Raw genomic sequence first — 27,731 nt, 5'->3', positions numbered from 1 at the left:
TGCTAACAAAGCAAACAGAATATTGGCATGCATTAAAAAGGGGATCAACTCCAGAGATAAAACGATAATTCTCCCACTCTACAAGGCTCTGGTCCGGCCGCACCTGGAGTATGCTGTCCAGTTCTGGGCACCAGTCCTCAGGAAGGATGTACTGGAAATGGAGCGAGTACAAAGAAGGGCAACAAAGCTAATAAAGGGTCTGGAGGATCTTAGTTATGAGGAAAGGTTGCGAGCACTGAACTTATTCTCTCTGGAGAATAGACGCTTGAGAGGGGATATGATTTCAATATACAAATACCGTACTGGTGACCCCACAATAGGGATAAAACTTTTTCGCAAAAGAGAGTTTAACAAGACTCATGGCCACTCATTAAAATTAGAAGAAAAGAGGTTTAACCTTAAACTACATAGAGGGTTCTTTACTGTAAGAGCGGCAAGGATGTGGAATTCCCTTCCACAGGCAGTGGTCTCAGCGGGTTGCATTGATAGCTTCAAGAAACTATTAGATAAGCACCTGAATGACTGCAACATACAGGGATATATAATGTAATACTGACACATAATCACACACATAGGTTGGACTTGATGGACTTGTGTCTTTTTTCAACCTCACCTACTATGTAACTATATGTAATACATTTAAAAGAGAATTGTCATACAAGCATTAAAATGCCCTACATATTGGGCGTGTAAAGGTACATCTCTACAACATACACATACAAATGTTACATGGTGAAGACATCAAGGAGAAGTAAAATCCATGGTGTTATCTCTAATTGTAGGAGTATTGGTTGCTAATAGCTTCTTCTATGCGTTTCACAGGACAACCACCTGCTTCTTCAGGAAGAAAACAAAAATACAGTACATCTCTGTTGTAAATGCTGACCAATGTGCTTAAAAACATAAGAGAGAGGAAATGGCTTGCACCAGGTGATACCAATGAAAAGAGCAGATCCTAGTATCTTGAGAAAGCTTTCCTTCAAATGTCCAATTATAAAAACTATTGTGATTAAAAGGATTAGTTGTTATATGCAGAAAGACTCATCCAGATTGTCAGCATAAATAAACGTCTCTACTGGTAGATGGGATAGTTAGAAAACCCTCCACCTTGTTCAGCAGTTGCCCTTGGGACCCTGTATCTTTGATTGGAGCACTTACTGCCAACTGGGAGTATTTGTAATCCAAGGGTTAACAATCTTAAACAAGAACAAATGGCTGAAGGCTTCTCCAGATGACACAGCAGCATCCTCAGCGACAGTCCTCTCCGCTGCAGTCACACCACACTGCACCCTGTAACTCAGACCCTGGTGTGCACAACACAACAACACCCTTGCATTAATATATCTCCTAGCCAGTGCAAGTGTCAGCCTCTTTAACACACAGCCTCAGATAGTGTAGCACAATAACACTTGTACTCACAGTTGCTAGCACAGTTTTGCAGCAACACTCCTGGAACAGCAGATCCCTGGAACAGCAGGTCTCTGAAACAAAAGCGTACTGTCCTTTCAGTCAGCACTGTACAGCATCACCTCTTACTGTCTGAGGCAGCCTTGCACATGCTGTTCCTTTCCACAGCTCACGCAACTCCACTCTCCTGAGTTGTTAGGATTTATTGACAAAATTAAGTGCCGCAGTGTCAAAGCCCATTGGCACCATTCCTCCAAGGACACAGCAAAGCTAACACTTAGACAAGTGCTCATGTGTATTGAGCCACAACGCTTCAATCAGGCTGGGTTTGGTTCCATTTTACATCAGTGTATACCAAGTGATAGGTTGGCCACGCATGGCTATTTTTAACCAACTTCCTTCACTTCAATTTCAAGTGGTTTTTATCTGCAAAAATGACTGAACAGATCATGGTTTTCTACTGTTATCCTTTTAAGGTGTCAAAAGAAACTTTTTATTAAAACTGCCATATGTGTGACCAACATAGAGAGAGCGAAAAAGAGAGAAAAAGAAAGGGTGAATAACTACAATCCACTGAAGTAACTTTTAACAGATATAATTTCAGCATTCAACTTTGAAAACATTAAAACTGTAGTTATCTTCAGAAAAACAATAACATGAAAACCACAAAGAACTTTTTAATTTGCAGCATACATTTTTTTCTAATTATGTTCTTCAGTTCAAATACAATGAATTGAATTTGAATGTCAAAAGAGGAAATTGTGATTTGACTTGTAGCTGAGTATACAAACCTCCTGACTACAGCAATATTCATCTTTGTGTTCTTAAATGGTCTCATTGTTTTCCTAATTGGCTTAATTACATCTGATGCAAATGACGATTAGCTCAGTTTATTTTTCATATTGATTTCCTGTCACAAAAATGGCATTTGAAATATGGCTGTGAAAGAATGCAATCCTAAAATTTAAGGTGGAACATCTGCAGAAAAGGGTCTTTTGGTGATAAAACATACGTTGGTAAGAAGAGCTGAGACAGAGGGACTATCTGCTAAAATTACATGTTCAGTGCTGTAATAAGAGAAAAACTTCTGGTAAAGGCAATCTGTCTGCAGAGGTCTAACAGAAGAATCAGAATTCTCCAATCAGCAAGGAACATGAGCTTAACTTATTGCAGAGCCATAAGTCTGAATCAGGGGGGCATTCTGGACCTCTGTATAGTGATCCAGAAGGGCTTGAACGTGGGATCTCTGCTGTGTCAGGCGATGACTCTTCTCACTGAGCTACCTGAGATGCTGGACAGTGCCCTGTCTGATCCACTGGACAACCCCGCCTTGTGCTCTGACTTGTGCTGAACCTTGAACTCTTTGCTCCTCCCATGACCTTCTTGATTTAAGCCATGTCTCTGCACTTCCTGTTTGCCAGAATGTTGTGCTCTCTCCAGCCAGTATCTCGCTCTCGTCTTCCCTGCTGCCGTCCATATTGTGCTACCACTCGTTATCGATCCTTGGCTTGTTCTTTGACTATGCTTCTGCCTGATCCCAAACTGCAACTACTCATTACTGACCTTTTGGCTTGTTTTACTGACTACGCTTCTGTTTGAGCCCTACCTTCTTATCCACTTCTGGACCCCGGCTTGCTCACCTCCTGATGGGGCGATCCTGAGGACCATGGCCTGGTACTAACACACAGCAAAATCCATCTCCACCATCAGGAGCTCTGGTGATCACCGGTTAGTACTTAGACCCCGCACCTCAGATGAGCCTGCATCATCTGCCAGGGTGACTGCCTATGTACCTATCCTGCTGGTCGGTGGTAGTCCTGCTACTGCTATAGCAACTGGGCTTCAAGTCTGACCCCTGATCATGACAAGATCACTGCTTCCAGATAGCAAAGGTCCTTCTCTGTAGTATGCCACCCGGGATCAGGCTATTCTACTCAGAGTGTGGCTGCTTTTTAAATGGTAAGACTTGGGGGCGTGTCCGGTTGTGAACGGCGGCGGACGTGTTAGTGAGTAGCTCCAGGAATCCTACCCTCCATCCTAAGCCATCCTTGCACAGATCAACATAAAAACTACCAGTTCACCTACCTACCTGTTCCTCTCTATATAGTGTCAAGTCCTGGGCCTGTATTGGGAGGATCCGTCCGCTGCCATCCGAGGGGCCACCGATCCTGCACGTCCGCAGCCGCCGCCATCTTCCGGGCCTGTGCACTGCTGGAGGGAGCTGTTTTTGGCCTCATCGCGAGGTAAGGGTCTCTCCCCTCGCCATCCTGCCTGCCCATCCATCTTCCTGAGGTGGCCTGGTAGCCGGCCGGGCCGCTGGGACTGTCCGTCGCGGTCGCGGCCTAGTGCGGCCTAGCGAAGCCTACCAGACACCGCTCTTTCCTACGCCGCGGCCCCGCGGAGGTGCGGTGCGGGCGGCCGGTTCCGGGCTCCGGAGTGTGGACACTGCTCATCTGCCTCACCATCCACCATCCTACCCATTATAATCAGCTGCCCTGTGTAGACTGCCGGTGTGGGCTGACTGAGTTGTCTTGGGGCCCTGTTACATCATCCTTCCTCTGCCTCTGTCCCTGAGCTCTGGGCCTTCCCTACCTGATACACCCAGCCATCTACCCCCCTATCTGGAGGGATTGCTGAGAGGTGGAGGGCTGCTAGTGACCACGACCTGTGCTGCGAACCCCTGGTGCTCATAGCCTGCTGCAGACCTAGATTGCAGCCCCCTGAACGGTGACCTGGGAGACGATCGCCCGCTATAAGGCCCCCCCCCCTCGAGACTGACCAGATGTCCTCCTCCTCCTCCAAAAAGGGGAAAAAGAATTCCAAAACCACTGCAGTCAATTCACCGCTCCGGCTACCACCGCCCCCTTCCCCGTTGCAGGATCCCACACTGATCGGACGACTCCGGATTTTATTGGCGGAAATGGAGATGGGTCCTGGGGGGGCCCCGCAGGCGGAAATGTCAGCCCCACTGCCTCCTGATAGTACAGCCATGATCCTTGCTGCGATCGAACGGAGCAGGACCTCACTGCTGGTGCGCATCGACCATCTTGCGGAGGAGTGCAACCTTATAAGGAATGACCTCGACAAAATAAGGGGGAGAATGTCCGAAACTGAGTCTAGAATATCAGCCACCGAAGATCTTACAGCCACCCATGCCACCTCCATTGCCAAACTGCAGCGCACAGTACAGTCCCTTGTCGCAAAGTCTGATGACGCTGAAAACCGCCTCAGGCGCAACAATATCAGAGTCCTGGGGCTGCCGGAGAAAGAGGAAGGGGATCACCTGGCCGAATTTGCGGAGGAGTTCTTTAAAAACCTCCTGGGCCTTACAGACGTCCCACCCACCTACGTGGTAGAAAGGGCCCATCGGGTGCCCACGGGCCGTGCTATTCCTGGAAACCCCCCCAGGCCTTTTCTGGTCCGCTTCCTTAACTACCGGGACAGGGACAGGATTCTCTCTGAGGCTCGCAAACATCCCGCACTCAAATATGGAAACGCCTCTGTGCTCCTCTTCCCTGATTTTTCGGCTGACTTGCAGCGGAAGAGAAAAACCTTCAATGATATTCGTAGACGGCTCAGAGATAAGAACATAAAGTACAGCATGCTCTACCCTAGCCGTCTGCGGGTCCAGCATGAGGGAACAATCCGGTTCTTCGACAACCCAGCGGATGCTGATGACTGGCTGATAAAATTGCATTGAAGCACTTTCCCTACAAAAGTTATCTGATGCACGGATTCCCCACATCCTTGCCAACTCTATCCTACCAGACTTCCTGTAAGCACCGGAGCCTCCCCAAGGATACATCGATAAGAGGTTCACACTTGATCCCCACGGCTTCTCTCTAAAAAGTGGGAGACCGGGTGCTTTCCATCAACCTGGAGGAATTACCGCCCGTCCCCTCTCATCGAGATGGAACGCATGCCAACGGAAGTGGCTATCCTACGAGTTTAAGCCACAAATTAAACAAACTTGTGGATTCTGATAGAACGCTGTGACTTCACTCCAGGGTCGCGATTCGCTGAGTTTTATGCCCCTTGGATACCATTAAGTCATCAACTTTATTGTTTTGGTTTTGGGATCAAGCTACAAGCCAAGTTATGTTGGGGAATAGGCTGCGTGGCAGGGAGTTTTTTGTTATGTGTAGGGTCGATCTTCCTCCCTACAGTTTAACTGTGCTCACCGCTCATCTGCTCTCTCTATATACATACTTCAGGATCTATCTGTGTACTAGACCGCCAGAAACTGTCTTCCTGCCTTTACTTACTAATCTGATTACTCCTGCTAACAAATTTTTTTCACAGGTGTACTAATGTCTGAAATTACGCTACTCTCTTGGAATGTACGGGGGCTTAATAACAAATTCAAAAGGTCCTTATTGTTTAAATACCTCAACACACACAAACCTCATATATTGTTTCTTCAGGAAACGCATTTGACTGGCAGTAAAGTCCTAGCCTTGCGCAGGGCATGGGTCCGACAAGATTTTCACGCTACCTACTCCACCTATGCCCGAGGGGTAGCAATACTCATTAACAAGTCTCTTCCCTGTAAGGTTGTCAGGGTCATTACAGACCCTGGAGGAAGGTATATCATTTTATTGCTGGAAATACATACAGTTTTGTGGGCATTGGTAAATGTCTATTTACCCCCCCCCCAGTAGACTTCTCCATACTATACACTCTCTATGAGAAACTTGCACCCTTCCAATCTGCTCATGTATTAATTGGGGGGGATTTTAACTCCATTCTAGATGCTGTCCTTGACTCCTCTAACACACAGCGTAAGGGGAACCTGGATCTCAGGCACTGGGCTGACACTTTCGCCCTCACTGAACTTTGGAGATGGAAGCACGCTTCTGCCAAGGCCTTTTCACACTTGTCCTCATCTCATAAATCGAGCTCAAGGATCGACCTGGCATTTGGCAGTGCTTCTATTCTCTCAAAGTTATCCGAGGCATCCTATCTTCCGACGGGGCTATCAGACCATTCCCCCTTGGAGATACGCCTCGGTGTGGGTGGGAAGAATGACCCAGGCACCTGGAGATTAGCTCCGCGGTGGATACAAGATGAAACAGTTGCAGAAATTGTCACTCCACTATTGGACTCTTACTGGCCTGCCAATGAGGATACAGCTTCTGTAGAGATGGTATGGGAAGCTTTTAAAGCGACCACGAGGGGTTACTACATTTCGGCCATCAAAGCGGCAAGGGCCGATTATAAATCCTTGACTTCACAACTCGAAGACCGTGCATCTGAAGCGGCCGACTGCTTCACACGTAGCCCCTCTCCAGAGGCCTATCTGCTATTGGCACAGGCGAGAAGAGAGTTAAACCTCCATTATACCACCTTAACGAACAATGATGTAACTTTATTGGCCGGTAGAATTTTTGAATCAGGTGACAAGAACGGCAGACTGTTAGCTAATCTAGTTGCTGACCCACGTTACCAGATGGTGGTATCTGAACTACATACACCTGACGGGGAGACGATTGTGGGCACGAAAGCCATACTTCAGGAATTTGGGAACTACTTTAGGGAACTGTATAGCCAATCTCTGCCTGTCTCTACTGAACTCATGACAGAGGAAATCCAGAGCCTCTCCCTTCCCTCTTTGGAGCGGGAAGATGTGGAGGCCCTGGACGCCCAGATCTCCACCTTGGAGATTGAATTGGCGATCTCATCCCTTCCCCCTGCTAAGACACCGGGCCCGGATGGTCTACCGGGAGATTGGTATAGGACGTACGCAAAGAGGCTGGCCCCCAGACTACAAACCCTCTACACACACTGTCTAGAGAATGGATCTCTTCCACCTACCCTGTATCAGGCCCACATAGTTCTCCTCCCCAAGCCTGGGAAGGACCCGAGACTTTGTGCCTCATATAGGCCTATCTCACTCCTAAATTATGACTTAAAAATCCTGGCCAAGATTCTCGCTGCTAGATTGGTTAAAGTATTACCCTCCCTTATCAACATAGATCAGACTGGGTTTATGCCTGGAAAATCCACAGACATAAATTTGAGACGAGTGTTGACACATTTGCAGCTTCCTCCAACCTCCTCCCAGACTAGGGTCTTGGTGGCCTTGGATGTGGAGAAGGCTTTTGACACTGTCATTTGGGACTACATGCATATAGTACTACAAGCCTTCGGATTCAGCCCCACCTTCTGTAAATGGATCACCATTCTATACAAATCCCCGACAGCACAAATTAAACTAGGGGGCATGCTCTCAGAACAGTTCCAGATACAACGGGGAACCAGGCAGGGGTGCCCACTTTCCCCTTTCTTGTTCGCCCTGGTGATGGAACCACTAGCCACTGTCATCCGTAACTCTAATGCTGTGGTAGGCATACGAGTGGGCTCCATAGTGGAAAAATTAGCTTTATACGCCGATGACTTGGTGCTTTTTCTTAACGACCCTGGGCCCTCCCTTCGAGAAGCTCTTAATATTTTTTCTCGTTTTACAATCTTATCTGGACTGAAAGTCAACTGGGAAAAATCCCAACTCCTGCCTATCGACTCAGTGGCTGAGCGGGCGGCGGACCCCTCATTACCCCTGTCCTGGGCCTCTAAGATCCGTTACCTGGGGATCAACATCACCCCCAAGGTGACGGATTTTATTGCCTTGAACCTTACTCCCCTTTTATCAAACCTTAAATCCAAACTAAGAGCTTGGGATAATTTACCCCTATCTCTTATAGGTAGAATAAACCTATTCAAAATGAAGTGCCTCCCTATTTTTCTATACATCATCAGGCACACTCCAGTATGGATACCCAAAAAATTCTTTACACAATTAGATGCCATCCTCTCTTCCTTCCTATGGAGGTCTGGATCCCCCAGGTTTAACAGGTCTATCCTCCGTAGACCCTGGACGGAGGGGGGCCTGGCCTGTCCAGACCTCCAAAAATATTTCTTTGCAGCCCTACTTGTCCACGCACATAATTGGGTAATCTCTGATGATACAAACGCCTCGGTGGTGCTGGAGGCAGCATCGCTGGGGTCCTTTGAATCACTGAGAAATGCATTATACAGTGGTCCCAGAACGCCAGCGACTCTCACACACTCTATGACTTCAGTGATAAAGGTGTGGCAATTGCAAGTTTGTAAACATAAAACAGAACCAAACAGATGGTCCCCGGATACCCCCTTGTGGCTCAATCCGCTCCTTGCTGAGTTTCACACTATACCTGATCCGAGCTTATGGACAACAAGGGGCATTAAGATACTCGACCATATATGTAAAGACGGGGCTATCCTTCCCTTTGACACTCTCAAACAGAACCATGACTTACCCAATTGTTACTTCTTTAGATATCTACAGCTTAGACATGCCTTCTCTTCTCAATTCGAATCTCAACCACCATTACTCCTCCACTCCACTTTAGAATCCCTCCTCCGGAATGATGAGCTGGTAAAACCCCTATCCACCATATATAAGGCACTATTACCATCAATGCATTTTGGGCTTGAAACTCTCCAAGATAAATGGAGGGCTGACTTCCCTGAACTAGATACAGAGGACTGGGAGGATATGTGGGAATACCCTTTTCTTCAATTAGTGGCAGTGAAGGACCGTTTAATTCAATTCCGGATTCTACACCGGGTGTATTTAACGCCGCAACGGCTGAATAAAATTTATCCTGGGGCCTATCCTAGCTGTTGGAAATGTGGTAACCTAGAGGCCGGTTTCAGTCATATGTTGTGGTCCTGTCCCAAAGTGCACTCTTTCTGGGTAGAGGTGACGCAATTTATAACCTGGCTGCTAACAATCCCAATCCCGCTGACTGTACCGGTCTGCTTGCTTGGCCTGGTGGGCTCTTTAGCGCACCGCACAGCAACTAAGACCCTCATAGGACTTCTACTCTTTTACGCCCGTAAAGCAATATTACTAAAATGGAAACAACCTGATGCGCCCTCTCTGACCTCTTGGAAAGCCCTGGTCAATTCTACAATACCATTATATAAAGCCACATACCACTCCCGTGGGTGTACTGCTAAGTTTGACAAAATATGGAAACTATGGCTTGACTCTGCCTCCACTAATGCCGCTCAAGAGTAGACGGTAAATCTGACACCCATTAACTACCCCTTCTGTGCTAACACTTGCTAAGACCCTTGTGACACCCCTATAGTTGAACCTCTAATGTCCTAGGCCTAGTACCAGAATCCCCTCTTGGGAAACCTCACCTTCATGGAAGACGAGTTGCACATTCTCCTTTCATAATCTCCCCAATTGGAGTGGTTGAGCAGTGATATCTAGTTTTTGTTTTGTTTTTTAGTTTTTGTTTTGTATTCTATCTGTTTTTCTGTCGATAACAGCACTGTTTTAGGCAGATAACCTGTTGTTAGGTACCGATTTACATGGTACTTTTTGAGCCGGGGAATGCCCCAAGGTTCTGTTTTTGTAAATCTATTAAAAATCAATAAAGAGAATAAAAAAAAAAAAAAATGGTAAGACTTTGTGCTGGGGATTCAACACATCCAATTCGCATAGCAGGAGATTGCGACCTGCTCTCTATGGAGCCGGTTTACAAATCACTGCAGCGGCTCCAGTGCAAATTGCACAGGAGCCCTGTGCATCTTTTGGTCAGTTTCAGGTCTGAATTCAGCCCAAAATTCAGGCTGAAATCGGATCTGAAAAGGTGAATGGGGACTCACCGGATTTCTGCTATGAGCCCCTGCGTGCTGTAGTGTGAACCCAGCCTAAATCATGTTTTGTGCTTGTGAAATGTATTTGGCAAATTTAAGCTAAAAAATCAGTTGGGCTTTAACAGTATAGCCACATCCTGTTGGTGTCAGGTCTAATGTGTATAGCTTATACTGTATGCTTGCACGGTGATTATAAATATTGTGTTAAAAAAAACTTTAATTCAGAGAAAGAACAGACTATGAAAACTAAAGCATTTATTTGTAATAGGCTGAACAAACAGAAAACTCTGTAAGGGTGACTTGGCAAGCTGTGCTTGTTAGCAATCCTGTTTTGTGCTTCTTCCAACTGAAAACTACAGCACCCTGGTGCATTTAAAATAGAGGTTAAATAACAATAAATCTACATCTAGTCAAAGTTTTACTTTTCATTTTTATCTACTTAAAGTGTAGCTAAACTTACAGAAATTCTCACCTCCTCATTCCAGCAATGTGGCTGTTACTTCCTTACCGGCCTCTGTCATCTTCTCCCTTGCTACTTCTGGCTGCTGGGTTTTCGGCCTCTTGATTGGCCAGTCTGGGAATTACATCATCCCACACACATATATGGGAGCCGGTCATTCCAGCACAGCAGGTGTGTGCCAGGAATGCACTCTGGGCTCCATATAAGACTGTGAGCAGGCAGGTAAGTGTTAGTTTTTGCAGAAGAGACATTTATACTTTATATATATAAAAATGTATTTTTATATATATTTTTTTACATTTCTATAATAATATATTGATTTTATCTTAAGTGATCGTAACAAAATGATGAGTATTTTATTTTTTTATGTATCTTATGAATCGCATCATATTGATTTATTAAAGCTCATTAACTTTTTAGTATAGTATTGTGTGAGGTGTGTATAATTCAGAATTTTTTACTGATATTTGTTACACATGTTGATATTCTGGTAATTGTAGTCTGCCACTGGCATCCCTAAGCTGTGAACTGCAGTGCTATCCTTGCCCCAAGCTAATCTTTAGAGCCCTTTCACACTGAGCCGCGTGCAGCATAAGTGGTAAAGCGCCGCTAATTTTAGCGGCGCTTTACAGCTGTTTTTGCGGGGCTATTTGGCCACTAGTACTTTTAACCCCCGCTAGCAGCCGAAGAAAGGGTTAAATGCGCCCATGTAGCGCCACTGCCGAAGAGCTTTGGCAGCAGTGCCCGTTCATTTCAATGGGCAGGGGTGGTGAAAGAGCGGTGTATTCATTGCTCCTCCACCATCCCAAAGATGCTGCTTGCAGGACTTTTTTTAATGTCCTACCAGCTCAGCACCCCAATGTGAAAGCCCTTTAGCACCTGAAAAACGCCTCAGTGTGAAAGGGGTTTAAATCTGGAACTAAACTCATCAATTTAACAGTTTAAAAAATGAGTTACTGAATAATAGCTGTCACATTTGCTTGTGCTCCCAACCAAATTGTCAAACCATTAAATGGCTGGTGCGATGGTTGATCACATGTGCAACATCACGGCAGTTGCAGATCAAACAGAGGCTAAGATGGCAGCTTCATTGGCTGAAAAAGATAGGAGGGTTTAGTTCTGCTTTAAAGTCGTCTCTTTCTACCCTTTGGGTAGACTTGATAAAGAAGGAGGTGCCCTCAAAACCTGTTGCTGTCCATCTTTTCTAGTACCCTCTGCTGTGTTTTGCTGTGTGGCTGTGCAGTGAGAATGGACGTAGACACCGCCGACAGCATACATTTTTGGTGGGTCCTGAACTTTGGCCAGGCTTGTCGATCTGATTGTTTCCATGTGGCCATGTTGACATTCTGTCTTCCTGTGCAGTGAACCTCACACAGTTATCCTTCATGTAAGTGACACTATTGTTTGTTAATAAACTTGCTACAACATTTGTAATTCCTGTGCCCTCCAACTTTGTTTCCTTTACATGATGCTGGCTGGATCACCCGCTAATCTGTATTGAGGAGCTGGGAATTGTGTTCTCTCTGAAGTTCACATCTGTCATAGAACTGTCCTATGGACTTGGCACAATTTAATGGACTATACATTTATTTGGGCTGATTAATCGAGCACTGGATTAATTACCTATGTGCTTTGTCTGTAAATAAATGATTTTCTCTGTTAGTATGAGACTGACAGCTGTTAGTGAAAGCTCTATATATGAATTGATTAGTTCTAAAATGGAATGTAGACCAATGTTCTCTCAGCCCTAGAGTTGAGGTTGGGAAGTGCATAATTTCTAACTATTTGACATTTTGGGTGCACACCCAAATTCTGATTTGTACCACTCATTTACAAGTTTGTACCAGCTCTGCGGTTGTCACCTAAAACTAAAGAGCCATATCACCAGGCCTACAGGTGTTGCCATGGACAGGCTTATAAAAAACCAACAGGACCATAGTGATTCCTTCTAAGTTTACAGCCAATGTATAATGACTGAAAAGTTCTACATAAAGGCTAAGGTTGGCAGTCATACAAAAGAACCAATCACACAACAGTTCTTCTGTTTAAAACAATCAAAATACATTATTGGCTGTCATGCTCCTCACCATTATGTATGGCAGCTGGTCTGACAGAAGCCGTCCATTCGGCCAGTTTCTGTTGGACGAGCATGCTGGAAAACCAGCAGCTGACTGGCTCCCGATCAGCGCTCTCAGCCAGTACTGAGTGTTATGGCGGGGGGGGGGGGGGTCAGAACGCAATAGAACAGTTGGGGAGATCACTGTACTAACATTGAATTGTTAGTACAGTGGCTCTGACCGGAGATGTCAGGTTTTTTCCGTTCAACCCAGCAACTAGTGGTGTGTCCTAGGCTTTAGTCCTTGCATGGTTATATGTAATTTTTTTTAGTTTCCATCTGTCAGAACAATGCCAAATGAGTTATAATTAGCTGTTATGAGTTAATGTAGCTTTACCTTATTAAACTCCATGACCAAAAGTAAGATGGCAGCATGGGATGGGACCTGCTGTAGGAGAGCAGTGCAAGAGAAGAGGTCCAAGCTTTATGCGCTGGGCTTGTAAGTATAATTTTGTAAAGAGGAAAATTACAGCTATTTTTAACGGGAGATGGAAGTTTCTCTTTAAAGCGCAAATCCAAACAAAAAAGTAAGATCAATCAGTGAACACAGATACTGACTAAGAGCCACTGCAACTACAAATATGAATGGCCACACTTTTACCTTAATCTTATCTGTAATCTGCTGCAACCAGATTCCAGAGAGGCACCTATATGTCAGCTGAGTATATTCCTATGCTGTTTATATGACATATCATCAATCAGATTCAAACTTCTATGCTTTGAATCTAACTGGTGCTTGTTATTAAAGTTGAACTCTAGACCAACAGCCAAATACACAGATGAAATACAAATACAAGGTAGCTGTTTACTTAACAAGGAATGTGTATTTCTGTCCATCCAGTCCTCGGACATACACAACTCTCTACCACCCCACACAGCCCTGTCAGGGGAGAAGACCTTAATTTTCTCTGGTGCAGGTAAGTAAGACCAATACAGCTTGTCACTTCACCAGCCCAGGACTGGACAGTGGAAGGAAGAGCAGCTTACTGATGGGCTCACTTTTCTGTTACTCTGCTCTCTCCACTTATCAGCATATTGCTTGTTAAGGCTGGCCATACATTATACAATTTTCTTGTACAATTTTCCTTAAGATCTAAACACTTTCAATTTGTATGTAGTCAAGCAGGCCCTTGCACTAAATAGTTGAAGGTAAAGCTAAAGGAAATTGAATAAGAAAATTGTATAAGGTTGAACTGGATGGACTTTTTTCAACCTCACCAACTCTGTAATGTATGGCCAGCTTAACAAATGAACACTGTAGCGCACGCGTCAAACACAAGGCCCGTGGGCCGAATCCCACCCGTCAGGCTTTGTCATATGGCTTTTGCAGCCGGAACTCCTAGATTTGTAGGGCACCCCTGAACTCTGTTCATAACGCACTCCTGAACTCTGTACGTAATGCACTCCTGAACTCTGCACTCTGTACGTACTGTACTCCCAAACTTTGCACTCTGTATGTAACACACTCCTGAACCCAGCACCCCAGATACAACCGGCCCTTTGAGGGCAACCATACTGCTGATGCAGCCCACAATGAAACTAAATTTGACAGCCCTGCTGTAGCACAATGGACTGGCTCCTTGTGCGCTTGCTTGTTTTCCCAGACTTACTTCTTCTGTAAAGGACATTGCAAGAGGCTGATACCAGGTCCAGTTTAGGTACTTGGTATGCTGCTTGCATTTACAAAAAAATTTTTTGTATTAATGAATATAGAGCTGCATTCATTTATGAATTTTATATCAGCCTGGATTTCAACTTTAAGAAACTCCCGTGAATCTACATTAATCTTTGATATAAGGCTGTTTGTATGTGAGGGACATCAAGGAGCCAGTAGTGTTTTTTTTTTAATTACCCTGCATTACAAACGGGTAAGCAAAAGGTCTTCAGTATCACCAGATCACCAAAAAATGGGAGGTGGATGGACAGGTTCCATACAGTTATTGTATTATATTGTAATATCATTCCTTCTTTATTTTTGCACTATTACGTAACAGATTAATGTTATCAGGTAAGCAGGAAAACTCCCCTGTAATGTTGACACCCTAAGCTCAAATCTACCATTCTACCCAAGGAGCTGTTACCACAAAGCCAAAGAAAAGTTGTAGGTGGTAATTTTTAAAATGGGGTTCCTCTTGCCTTCAGGCCCAGTAATGGGGTAGACCTGCCACTGCTTATAACTCCTGATGTGTAAAAGCCTAGTTCAGTAACAACAATTCTCATATTCAGTGATCCCGTCAACAGATTTCACACTACTGGGATGTGAAACATATCAAACAAACGCATTCAGGCCGACTGTCATCAATACATTATACAACAAATATACAGACTTTTGCTCACATTAGTTAACATACAAGTTGTGGCCACTTGGCCATATAAATCTCATTTTCTAGGCAGGATAAGTTGAAATGGAGATTATCAATGGTGAGATAATATTTGGAGGATCTCACTGGAAGTGCCTTTGATTTACGAGGATTACACCTCAGGATGGTCATGTCCTTGAAGAGAAACAGCACAGAGTGTCTAAGTGAGGGGGTGCCGGATTTGCAGGGGCTTTGAAATCTGCTATTTAATGCAGCAATCCTCTTGTAGGGCTGAACCGCAGCGGGTGAGCCATAATGACGAGAAGAAAAACTACACAATGCTGGATAAACATTTTCTTTTGGGCTAAGAAGGGAGAGAATAGGAAACATATAAAGTGCACATAATGCACAGAAAGAATCAAATCAAAAGGCAATAAAAGGGAGAGAGAAAGTGAACAAAAGGCAGGAAGGGAGAAAAGAGAAATGCAAATGGAAGAGACAAAAAAAGACACAAGAAAGGAGAACAAGAGGGGGGAAAGAAGTAATATTTCCTTGATAAAAATGCACAAAAGGGAAGATGAACTTTGTTCGTTTTCCCCCTCTCTTTCTACTTTCCTCTCTTTCTGCTCCTCGCCTCGCAGCACGCCAGCCTAAGCTGAGAGCTGTAATGTCATTAAATTGCAAATGCTTTTTCATTTCCGACACACACTGTTTACTTATCTGGCAAAAACATATGTTGGAAGGAATCCGTTAAATTCTGCCCATTGCCTTGGGTAAAAGTGCAATAGAAACGGCCCCAGTGAGCTCCCTCTTTCTTCTCCCAGCACTACTCTTATCAGGAAGACTGCTTGGCAGAAAAACTGGCTAGTTGAATGAAAAAGGAAGATACAGCTCCAGATTACAGAAGAACACTGAGCACAAAATTCCTGGAGAGAGGGTCACTCCATAGCAAATGATTTCACTTGCTCTAGATCTGCATAAATTACTATTTTTAAGGCATCTCCAAAGTCTGTATATTTTTCTCACTCTGTCAAACATTTAATTTCACGCCCCGTGTTCTGAATATGCTAAAATGCATATCTCTGATGCACCTTTAAGCCAGAAAAACGAATGCAAAATTGAAGATAAAATGATGCGATTTGCACTACAAGCCTATTACTTGAAGTATTTACATATAGTTTACCTCTGCAGTTCTGCAAACCATTTTTTTTTTCTTTCTCTCTTTTTATAAGAAAATATATCAGGATTAAACTCATATAAATATGTATAAAGCTTTGTTTAGAAAATAGATCAGGCAGTTATTGTGATAAAAAATAAAATATATAAAAAAAAAACACAAAAGGAAAGAAGACTTCTAATAGGTATCAAAGAACAGCCGTTGACACCTTATTTGGTAATGAAAGGTAGAAATACTGGTTTATTTTCATACTTTTATTATGTACAATGGATAACTTACAGAAAAACTAAAATTCTATATGCAGTGGACAATAGACAATTTAAATAAAACCAAGTTTCATTTATTTTCAAGAACCTCCAAGCCATATTAGCATTGTAATGGAAGGAGTTTATTACTGACCGATTAAACCCCAAACACACAAAGACCTAAATCTGTCTGGGATTTAGTAAATGTGAAAATAAGTTATTGTCTTCTTTGCTTTGTCAAGTGTAAAAAGCATCCTTTACTATTTAGTTTGTTTTATATGTATGAGCGATTTTATTTTTTAATTATTTTAGAATGATTGTAAATGATTTTGGAATTTAGGAACTATGATGTTAAATAGTTGTTGCATTTGGGAGACTATTGGAAGCACTTTTACAGCTAAATCCCTATGTTATGGGAAACATTTTGTTATGTACAATTAAACTGACATACTAAGTAGAAAAATAAAGTGATAATAAAGTGTGTTACATATCTAACATTTTTCTGTTTTTATTTAGGCGGTTAATGTTTTAAATCTTCCCAGGAATTTTAGAATATTCATTCTTTGGAAGAAATTAACATTGTACTTTCTCATTTCTGTGTACTTTTACCTTACGTAATAATATCTCTAATATGATTGAAGACATTTCCATTCATGTTTATGGAAAGAAGTAAGTTGCATGTGACCAAGAATGATCAATTAATCTGAAGCATCCTGCGACTGTAAAAGACAATAGCACTACAGTGTGACTAAAATATCCGCATGTAGCAAGAGTGATTGAAAACAATTAGTTACACATATTGTGATTTGTGATCTGTATAATGTGATTAATCACACACAATCAAGCAAGTCAAAATCGCTTCTATTGCCCCTTCCTAGTGTAGATTTCACAATAGGTATTTGCATGCTCACGTATACTCTTTTTTTTTTTTCCTTTGTAACATTTATAACTTGTAAATTCAATATTAGGAATTTACAAAAAAAATGTATGTATGTGTGTGTATATATATATATATATATATATATATATATATATATATATATATATATATATATATATATAAAATATAATATAATTTTGAGTATTGCAGCCAGAACCAATCATATGAATAAATGGGTCAGTGGAAGTCTTGTTTTATCATAAATATATTATTTTAAAATACAAAATCCTTAGAAATTATTTACTTGACTACATATAAAGTGTCTTTGTCCACATCTCTGTTGTTACATGGACATAATACAAATATTATAAAAAAAATAAAAATATGCAAATAATCAATTAAATGATTAACGCTAAAATGATACAAATATCTTGTGTCTTAGATATTTTATAAATTTGTTTCGGGTCTAAAAAGTTTCCTCAGGAGTCAATAAATTCATAAGAACAAACTTGTATTATAATTTGATTTTTTTTTTTTTTTTTTTTTTTTATAGTTTTATCGAATCAGAATTTTACAAGCTTTGGTCCCTCAAGCTAGAGCCCAAGTGAAGCAATCTGTTGTTGTATATCCCCCTCTAGTGGCCATCAAGCAGTTCTGCATACTGCAAAACAGTAACATGGTCCTTAAAGGAAACCTGTCATAAGAAAAACATTGCGGCCCCCTTCTTCTATAATGGCTAGTTGTCTGCAAATCATGCTGACCCTTTGGCTTCAATAGATTTAGTCACTCTGGAAAACAGATGCAGAAAACAACTCCTGACTTTTCTGATCAGCAGACAATACCGAGTCAATAAAATGTACTGCAACCATAAGCATTATAGCCGGGCAATAAAGGAAGTCAGCAATTGCATCCTCTGGCATTTTCTCATTACAGGTTTAATTTAAAGCTGCACTTCAGACAGATATAAATCACCAACCACTTCAGTTAAGTGTTTAAAAAATAAAATAAAAATTAAATGTGTTTCAACGTATACTAGTATTTAAAACCTATACCATTAAAATGCATTTAATTATTTTGAAATAAACACATGACTCAATCCATCTTTCTATTAGCCCTCTGTTATCTCCTGTACAGAGGCATTCAGACTGGAAGAGGAATGGCCAATTTGCTGTGTGCAAATGTGCTGTCAAAATAGCCTCATACAACAGCTTTAAGATAATTCCTTAAGTCAGGGTTTTAATTCAGTTATTTTGGTGGTCACTAATAGTACATGATTCATCTTTTTTTTAGAGTTCAGGATGAAATAATCAATGTGCTGTTCCAATCCAAGGCAAGAACACACACTATTGGCTCAATAGTGGCTCATGATTAAAAGCCATATTAAACCTAAAATACACTAAATTAACATAGAACACCTTTGGGATGAATTAGAGTGGAGACTGCAAGCCAGACCTTCTCGTCCACATTAGTTTCTGACCTCACAAATGCACTTCTGGAAGAATGGTCAAACATTCCCATAGACAGACTCCCAAACCTTGTGGACAGCCTTCCCAGAAGAGTTGAAGCTGTTATAGCTGCAAAGGGTGGGCCAACTCAATAGTGAACACTACTGACTAAGACTGGGATGCCATTAAATTTCATGTGCATGTAAAGGCAGGCGTCTCAATACTTTTGGTAACAAAAATAACAAACATGTTATACTTACCTGCTCTGTCGTAGTGGTTTTGCACAGACCAGCTCTGATCCTCCTATTCTCAGGTCCCTCTTCAGTACCCCTGGCCCCTCCCTCCTGTTGAGTGCCCCCACAGCAAGCAGCTTGCTATGGGGGCACCCAAGCTGAGCTCGAGCTCTGTGTGTCCATTCAGACACAAAGCTGCGGTTCAGCCCTGCCCCTCTCTCTCCTGATTGGCTAACTGACTTTGATCGACAGCAGTGGGAGCCAATGGTGCTGCTGCTGTGTCTCAGCCAATCAGAAGGCAGAATCCCGGACAGTGGCGGCCCATCCATTAAGGGCACATGGGCGCCGCCCCCCTATATGTATCATGGATAGATTCATGCATGGCATGAATCTATCCATAGCCGCCACAGGCACCCCATAAACAGGCGTCCGGTCCCTTTTAGGACACCAGGTGCCTGAATTACAGCGGCGGGGGTGTTTTTTGAAGCACCTAATTAGAGCCCACCCAGGTGTGTTAGAAAAGCAAATTAATATTCACTTTTCTAACACTTAACAGCCTCTCCGCCAATCAGGAAGCATGGGTCTAATACCCGTCACTTGATTGGCTGAAAGGACAGTGCTCCAATTGGATGCCTAGCAGTAAGAAAGAAGAGATGCTGCATTTGATGGGCACAGTGGCTGCATTTGTTGGGGAGAGTGGCTTCATTTGATGGGCACAGTGGCTGCATTTAAAGGGCACAGTGGCTGCAATTGATGGGCACAATGGCTGCATTTGATGGGCACAGTGGCTGCATTTGATGGGCACAGTGGCTGCAATTGATGGGCACAGGGACTCCAATTGATGGCACAGTGGCTGCATTTGATGGGCACAGTGGCTGCAATTGATGAGGCACAGTGGCTGCATTTGATGGGCACAGTGGCTGCATTTGATGGGCACAGAGGCTGCATTTGGTGGCACAGTGGCTGCAAATGATGGGCACAGTGGCTACATTTGATGGTCACAGAGGCTGCATTTGATGGCAAAGTGGCTGCAATTGATGGGCACAGTTACTGCATTTGATGGGCACAGTGGCTTCATTTAATGGGCACAGTGGCTGCATTTGATGGGCACAGTGGCTGCATTTGATGGGCACAGTGGCTGCATTTGATGGGTACAGAGGCTGCATTTGATGGCACAGTGGCTTCATTTGATGGGCACAGTGGCTGCATTTGATGGGCACAATGGCTGCAATTGATAGGCACAGTGGCTGCATTTGATGGGCACAGTGGCTGCATTTGATGGGCACAGTGGCTGCATTTGATGGGCACAGAGGCTGCATTTGATGGCACAGTGGCTGCAATTGATGGGTACAGTGGCTGCATTTGATGGGCACAGAGGCTGCATTTGATGGCACAGTGGCTGCAATTGATGGGCACAGTGGCTGCATTTAAAGGGCACAGTGGCTGCAATTGATGGGCACAGTGGCTGCATTTGATGGGCACAGTGGCTGCATTTGATGGGCACAGGGACTCCAATTGATGGCACAGTGGCTGCATTTGATGGGCACAGTGGCTGCAATTGATGAGGCACAGTGGCTGCATTTGATGGGCACAGTGGCTGCATTTGATGGGCACAGAGGCTGCATTTGGTGGCACAGTGGCTGCAATTGATGGGCACAGTGGCTACATTTGATGGGCACAGAGGTTGCATTTGATGGCACAGTGGCTGCAATTGATGGGCACAGTGGCTGCATTTGATGGGCACAGTGGCTTCATTTGATGGGCACAGTGGCTGCATTTGATGGGCACAATGGCTGCAATTGATGGGCACAGTGGCTGCAATTGATGGTTACAGTGGCTACATTTGATGGCACAGAGGCTGCATTTGATGGCACAGTGGCTGCAATTAATGGGCACAGTGGCTGCATTTGATGGGCACAGTGGCTGCATTTGATGGGCACAGTGGCTGCATTTGATGGGGAGAGTGGCTTCATTTGATGGGCACAGTGGCTGCATTTGATGGGCACAGTGGCTGCATTTGATGGGCACAATGGCTGCAATTGATGGGAACAGTGGCTGCATTTGATGGGCACAGTGGCTGCATTTGATAGGCACAGTGGCTGCATTTGAAGGGCACAGTGGCTGCATTTGGTGAGCCCAGTGGCTGCAACTGATGACACAGTGGCTGCATTTGATGGGCACAGTGGCTGCATTTGATGGGCACAGTGGCTGCAATTGATGGGCACAGGGACTCCAATTGATGGCACAGTGGCTGCATTTGATGGGCACAGTGGCTGCAATTGATGAGGCACAGTGGCTGCATTTGATGGGCACAGTGGCTGCATTTGATGGGCACAGAGGCTGCATTTGGTGGCACAGTGGCTGCAAATGATGGGCACAGTGGCTACATTTGATGGTCACAGAGGCTGCATTTGATGGCAAAGTGGCTGCAATTGATGGGCACAGTTACTGCATTTGATGGGCACAGTGGCTTCATTTAATGGGCACAGTGGCTGCATTTGATGGGCACAGTGGCTGCATTTGATGGGCACAGTGGCTGCATTTGATGGGTACAGAGGCTGCATTTGATGGCACAGTGGCTTCATTTGATGGGCACAGTGGCTGCATTTGATGGGCACAATGGCTGCAATTGATAGGCACAGTGGCTGCATTTGATGGGCACAGTGGCTGCATTTGATGGGCACAGTGGCTGCATTTGATGGGCACAGAGGCTGCATTTGATGGCACAGTGGCTGCAATTGATGGGTACAGTGGCTGCATTTGATGGGCACAGAGGCTGCATTTGATGGCACAGTGGCTGCAATTGATGGGCACAGTGGCTGCATTTAAAGGGCACAGTGGCTGCAATTGATGGGCACAGTGGCTGCATTTGATGGGCACAGTGGCTGCATTTGATGGGCACAGGGACTCCAATTGATGGCACAGTGGCTGCATTTGATGGGCACAGTGGCTGCAATTGATGAGGCACAGTGGCTGCATTTGATGGGCACAGTGGCTGCATTTGATGGGCACAGAGGCTGCATTTGGTGGCACAGTGGCTGCAATTGATGGGCACAGTGGCTACATTTGATGGGCACAGAGGTTGCATTTGATGGCACAGTGGCTGCAATTGATGGGCACAGTGGCTGCATTTGATGGGCACAGTGGCTTCATTTGATGGGCACAGTGGCTGCATTTGATGGGCACAATGGCTGCAATTGATGGGCACAGTGGCTGCAATTGATGGTTACAGTGGCTACATTTGATGGGCACAGAGGCTGCATTTGATGGCACAGTGGCTGCAATTAATGGGCACAGTGGCTGCATTTGATGGGCACAGTGGCTGCATTTGATGGGCACAGTGGCTGCATTTGATGGGGAGAGTGGCTTCATTTGATGGGCACAGTGGCTGCATTTGATGGGCACAGTGGCTGCATTTGATGGGCACAATGGCTGCAATTGATGGGAACAGTGGCTGCATTTGATGGGCACAGTGGCTGCATTTGATAGGCACAGTGGCTGCATTTGAAGGGCACAGTGGCTGCATTTGGTGAGCCCAGTGGCTGCAACTGATGACACAGTGGCTGCATTTGATGGGCACAGTGGCTGCATTTGATGGGCACAGTGGCTGCATTTGGTGGGCACAGTGGCTGCATTTGATGGGCACACTGAGGCTGCAATTGATGTTTTTTTTTAAGTATTTTTCAGTTTGTTTGCGCCCCCCCTCCAAAAAAAATAATTTTTGAGCACCAGTTGCCACTGGTCCCGGAAGGTCAAGACACACGTGGACAGAGATGGGGCTCAGGTAATTAAGCGGCTGATACACACAGAAGGTTTTTAATCTTAATGTATTGAATGCATTAAGATAAAAAAAACCTTCCGACTTTACAACCACTTTAGGCTTTTTCCTCTCTGTTTTCACCTGGTGATCTGGCAAGTAACACACCTTTTCTGTATTAGGTCACCTACACTCTAGATGAAAGAGCACAGAGACACCTTTTAAGCCTTGTACACACTACTAATCTGACTAAAACTGACAGCTCACGTTGGAACCAATGTACTAACAATCTGATGTTAGTACAGCGATCTCACCTGCTGTTCTTTTGTGTTCTGACAAGGGGACGGCTGAGAGGGAGCCGGTCAGCAGACTTTTTTCGGTCATGGCCCTTCGACAGAAGCCAGCCGATGCTGCTTGACATTCGGCCCGTGTGTACTAGGCTTTAGACAGCAGCATTGTCAGTTTGGGGGGAGGGGATCGTTTAATTTACTAGCAAATTTAGATGCACTAACAAACAGAAGAAAAAAACCCCAGCTTACACTTTATAAACAGTTACAGTGATAGCTTTTTTCTCAGATAAACATTTTACCTAAATAAAAACGTGGATCATTATAAGCACCCCTATCAGTCGTAAATGGTTTGTTCAACCCTCTAACTGCTACATTTTCAGAACAGCTTGTAATGTTGAAAAACAAAAGACTTTCTGGCCAGATCACCAGATGAAATTAAAAAAAAAAGTTTAACAAAGGAAACGAATGCAGTAATCATATCTATGAACTGGTAAGCCAAAATATAATAAATGTTTGCTTTTTGGTTTAATACTGCTTTAAGCCCTTTGTGGGGTAAAACGCATTGGAGTGGGAGGTGGATAAGCGAGACTATATGTTGTGAATCCTCTATCATATTAAAGCTGGTTATAATAATGGTGGAATCAGTGTGTAGCCAGTTCATTTCTACTTGACAAAGGTACTGTTGGCTTGACATGGAGGTTTATTTACACTATAGAAAAAGTAATGACTATTTCAACAGTCCATTCCAATGCATAGAAGCATTTTGCATTCTCTGGCAAAGTGTGGTGTTTTACTGGCTTCGAGCTGTAGTATATTGAAATAATAATAATAATATATAAGAAATAGAAATAATATATATTAAATATGCAGATATCGTAATTCCATTATGGGATTGGAGGCCATAGCGGATTTGCGTAGAAAGGCTGACGTACAATGAATAGTAATATTATAGAAATTTATGGAAGAAAATATTTCCAGTTTCCACACATCTGCCTCTTGGTTATACATTTACGTGAATAGGTCACTATTCTAACCACCCTTTTATGCAAAGTCTTTTAGGGATAGGTCATTCTATTTTTATTTTGATCTCTAGTTACATAGTAAGTGTGGTTAAAAAAAGACAGTCCATCAAGTCCAACCCATGTGTGTGATTATATGTCAGTATTACATTGTATATCCCTGTATGTTGTGGTCGTTCAGGTGCTTATCTGAAACCGCCTGTGGAAGGGAATTCCACATCCTTGCCGCTCTTACAGTAAAGAACCCTCTACGTAGTTTAAGGTTAAACCTCTTTTCTTCTAATTTTAATGAGTGGCCACGAGTCTTGTTAAACTCCCTTCTGCAAAAATGTTTTATCCCTATTGTGGGGTCACCAGTATGGTATCTATAAATTGAAATCAAGCGTCTCTTCTCCAGAGAGAGTAAGTTCAGTGCTCGCCACCTTTCCTCATAACTATTATCCTCCAAACCCTTTATTAGCTTTGTTGCCCTTCTTTGTACTCGCTCCAATTCCAGTACATCCTTCCTGAGGACTGGTGCCCAGAACTGGACAGCATACTCTAGGTACAGCCGGACCAGAGTCTTGTAGAGCGGGAGAATTATTGTTTTATCTCTGGAGTTAATCCCCTTTTTAATGCATGCCAATATTCTGTTTGCTTTGTTAGCAGCAGCTTGGCATTGCATGCCATTGCTGAGCCTATCATCTACTAGGACCCCCAGGTCCTTTTCCATCCTAGATTCCCCCAGAGGTTCTCCCCCCCAGTGTATAGATTGCATTCATATTTTTGCCACCCAAATGCATTATTTTACATTTTTCTACATTAAACCTCATTTGCCAAGTAATTGCCCACCCCATTAATTTGTATTTTTTGAAGGTCTTCTCCTTTGCTTTTATATGCATTTTTACATTGGCGGTAAGCCATCCAAGACTTCTGTTCACTCTTTTAAATTTATTACCCAATGGGATGCATTGGCTAATGCCCTTATTTAATATGGTCTTAAAGCAAACCTATCTCTTCTCCGTGTTCTTTGTTCCTAGGATTTTATCTCAATTCATGCCTTCTAGCAAGGTTTGTAGTTTAGGGAAGTTGGCTCTTTTGAAATTCAGTGTCTTTGTAGTCTCCTTATGTTTCCTATTTGTGTGATTTATACTGAAGCCAATTGACCTGTGATCGCTGTTTTCTAAATTGCCCCATATTTCCACATCCGTGATCAGGTCTGTATTGTTGGTAATCAGTAGATCCAATAATGCTTTATCTCTAGTTGGTGCATCTACCGTTACCGTCTTCTCAGTGCTGACAGTTGCTTCCCCAGATTCAGAACCTGGGCTTCCAGGGAAACAATGTGCTTACATTTTGCACAGTAGTATTCGCCCTCGATCGAATGATCAAGGAACGCATACATGCTGCAAGGTGTACACCGAGTCGAATCTCCACACCCACCGGGCATCGTACCTATTAATTTAATGAGGATTGGGTTTATACCCTGTCCAAATTACCTAACAACTAGCTTCCTGACACTAATACTCAACAAGACAATACACAGGTACTCAACAAGACAGTACACAGGTACTCAACAAGACAATACACAGGTACTCAACAAGACAATACACAGGTACATGCAGACCAACGTGCACTCGCTGACCAACGTGCACTCGCTGACCAAAGTGCACTCGCTGACCAATGTGCACTCGCAGACCAACGTGCATTCGCAGACCAACGTGCATTCGCAGACCAACGTGCACTCGCAGACCCAGGTGCACTCGCAGACACACACACGCACAATACACAAGTACTAACGATCCACACACACTACTCAGACAACACTCAGGTACTCACAATACACAGGTACTACCTGACACTAATACTCAATACAGCCCACGTGCACTGACAGGTACACACTCACCCTACACAGGTACTTGACCCTTGTTATAACCTCTTGTTTTCAACTCTGGTTTTTTTAAATCACCACTTAGTTCAGTTCCACCTTGTCTAAGTTCCAGCAAGCTCAAAGAAGAGCAGGCTCACAATGAGTTCTACAGAAAGTTATATAGGCCTCAAGCACCTGTGACCAATTAACCACTCCCCTTAATTAGTAGGCTGAAGGAAGCAAAGAAAAAATAAGCTGTTTAAAAAGTGACAGAAAAAAAGGTGTTAAAAAGCTATACAGAAAATCCCCAAAAAGGACCTAAAAATGCAACCCAGAAATCACCAGCAGTCAAAAGCAAAACTTGTTCACCCTCTCCACTCAAGGTCCCCATTATTTAGCTTCCAACCAGCAGTCAGCATTCTAGTGAAATCACTCCTGTGGCACGTTTTACCAGAACCACTAACCCTCTGCTGAGAGGGACCAGTAGGCTAAGTGAGTATTGCCTACCCATATTTAGTCCAGCAAGTCCTAAGATTTACATAACCCTGCCATACTGCAGGGCCGGGTTGGTGACCTTACTTTACTCTAACATTGTTAAATAAGACAGCTTGGCCATCTTTATGCCATCATCATGTAATTGGATTTTGAAGGAGCAGCAGCACATGGATGACCCCTTTCCTCTGTTCAAAAGTATGACAGAATAGAAGAGATATAAATAACAAAGTGGGAATAAAATAATCCCCAAGATTGCTTATCATTGAAATACAGGGCTTTTTGGGTAAATTGTTATACACTGCCCCTCCCTCACTTTCTCCCTTTCCCTATTGATTTGGAATAAAAGGAGTGTTTTTTAACCGCTTCAGCCCCGGAATATTTTACCCCCTTCCTGACCAGAGCACTTTTTGCGATTTGGCACTGCGTCGTTTTAACTGACAATTGAGCGGTCTTGCGATGTTGCACCCAAACAGAATTGACGTCCTCTTTTCCCCACAAATAGAGCTTTCTTTTGGTGGTATTTGATCACCTCTGTGGTTTTTGTTTTTTGCGCTATAAACAAAAAAAGAACGACAATTTTGAAAAAAACACAATATTTTTTACTTTTTGCTGTAATAAATATCCCCCCCCCCCCCAAAAAAAAAAAAAACTATTTTTTTCCTCAGTTTAGGCTGATATGTATTCTTCTACATATTTTTGGTAAAAAAAAAAAAAAATCGAAATAAGCGTATATTGATTGGTTTGCGCAAAAGTTATACCGTCTACAAAACAGGGGATAGTTTTATGACATTTTTATTATAAATTTTTGCTAGTAATGGTGGTGATCTGCGATTTTTTATCAGGATTGCAACATTATGGCGGATACGACGGACAATTTTGACACATTTTTGGGACCATTGGCATTTATACAGTGATCAGTGCTATAAAAATACATTGATTACTGTAAAAATGTCACTGGCAGGGAAGGGGTTAATACTAGGGGGCGATCAAGGGGTTGTGTTCCCTAGTGTGTGTTATAACTGAAGGGGGGAGGGGACTGGGTAGGGGAGATGACAGATCACTGTTGTTACTCTGTATGAACAGACGATCTGTCTCTTCCCTCAGAGAACCGGAAACTGTGTGTTTATACACACAGATCCCGGTTCTCCATGTACCCTGAACGATCGCGGGAGACCGGTGATGATCGCGACCGCTGGGCACTCGCATCAGCTCCGTGGGCGAGCAGGGGGCACGCGCACGTGCGCCCCTAGTGGCCACAGGGTGAAGCGACGTTACATAACGTTGTTTCGCCCAGCTGTGCCATTCTGTCACAGTACAACTGGTCGGCAAATAGTTAAATATGGGCTTGGCGTTCACCTTTAAAGTCCTGGCTCTTACTCAGTAGGGGGCATGTTGGGCCTCTGCAA

This window comes from Aquarana catesbeiana, linkage group LG02 (genome assembly GCF_042186555.1).
Source record: "Aquarana catesbeiana isolate 2022-GZ linkage group LG02, ASM4218655v1, whole genome shotgun sequence".
NCBI classification, from domain to species: domain Eukaryota; kingdom Metazoa; phylum Chordata; class Amphibia; order Anura; family Ranidae; genus Aquarana; species Aquarana catesbeiana.
This window is presented reverse-complemented; position numbering follows the sequence as displayed.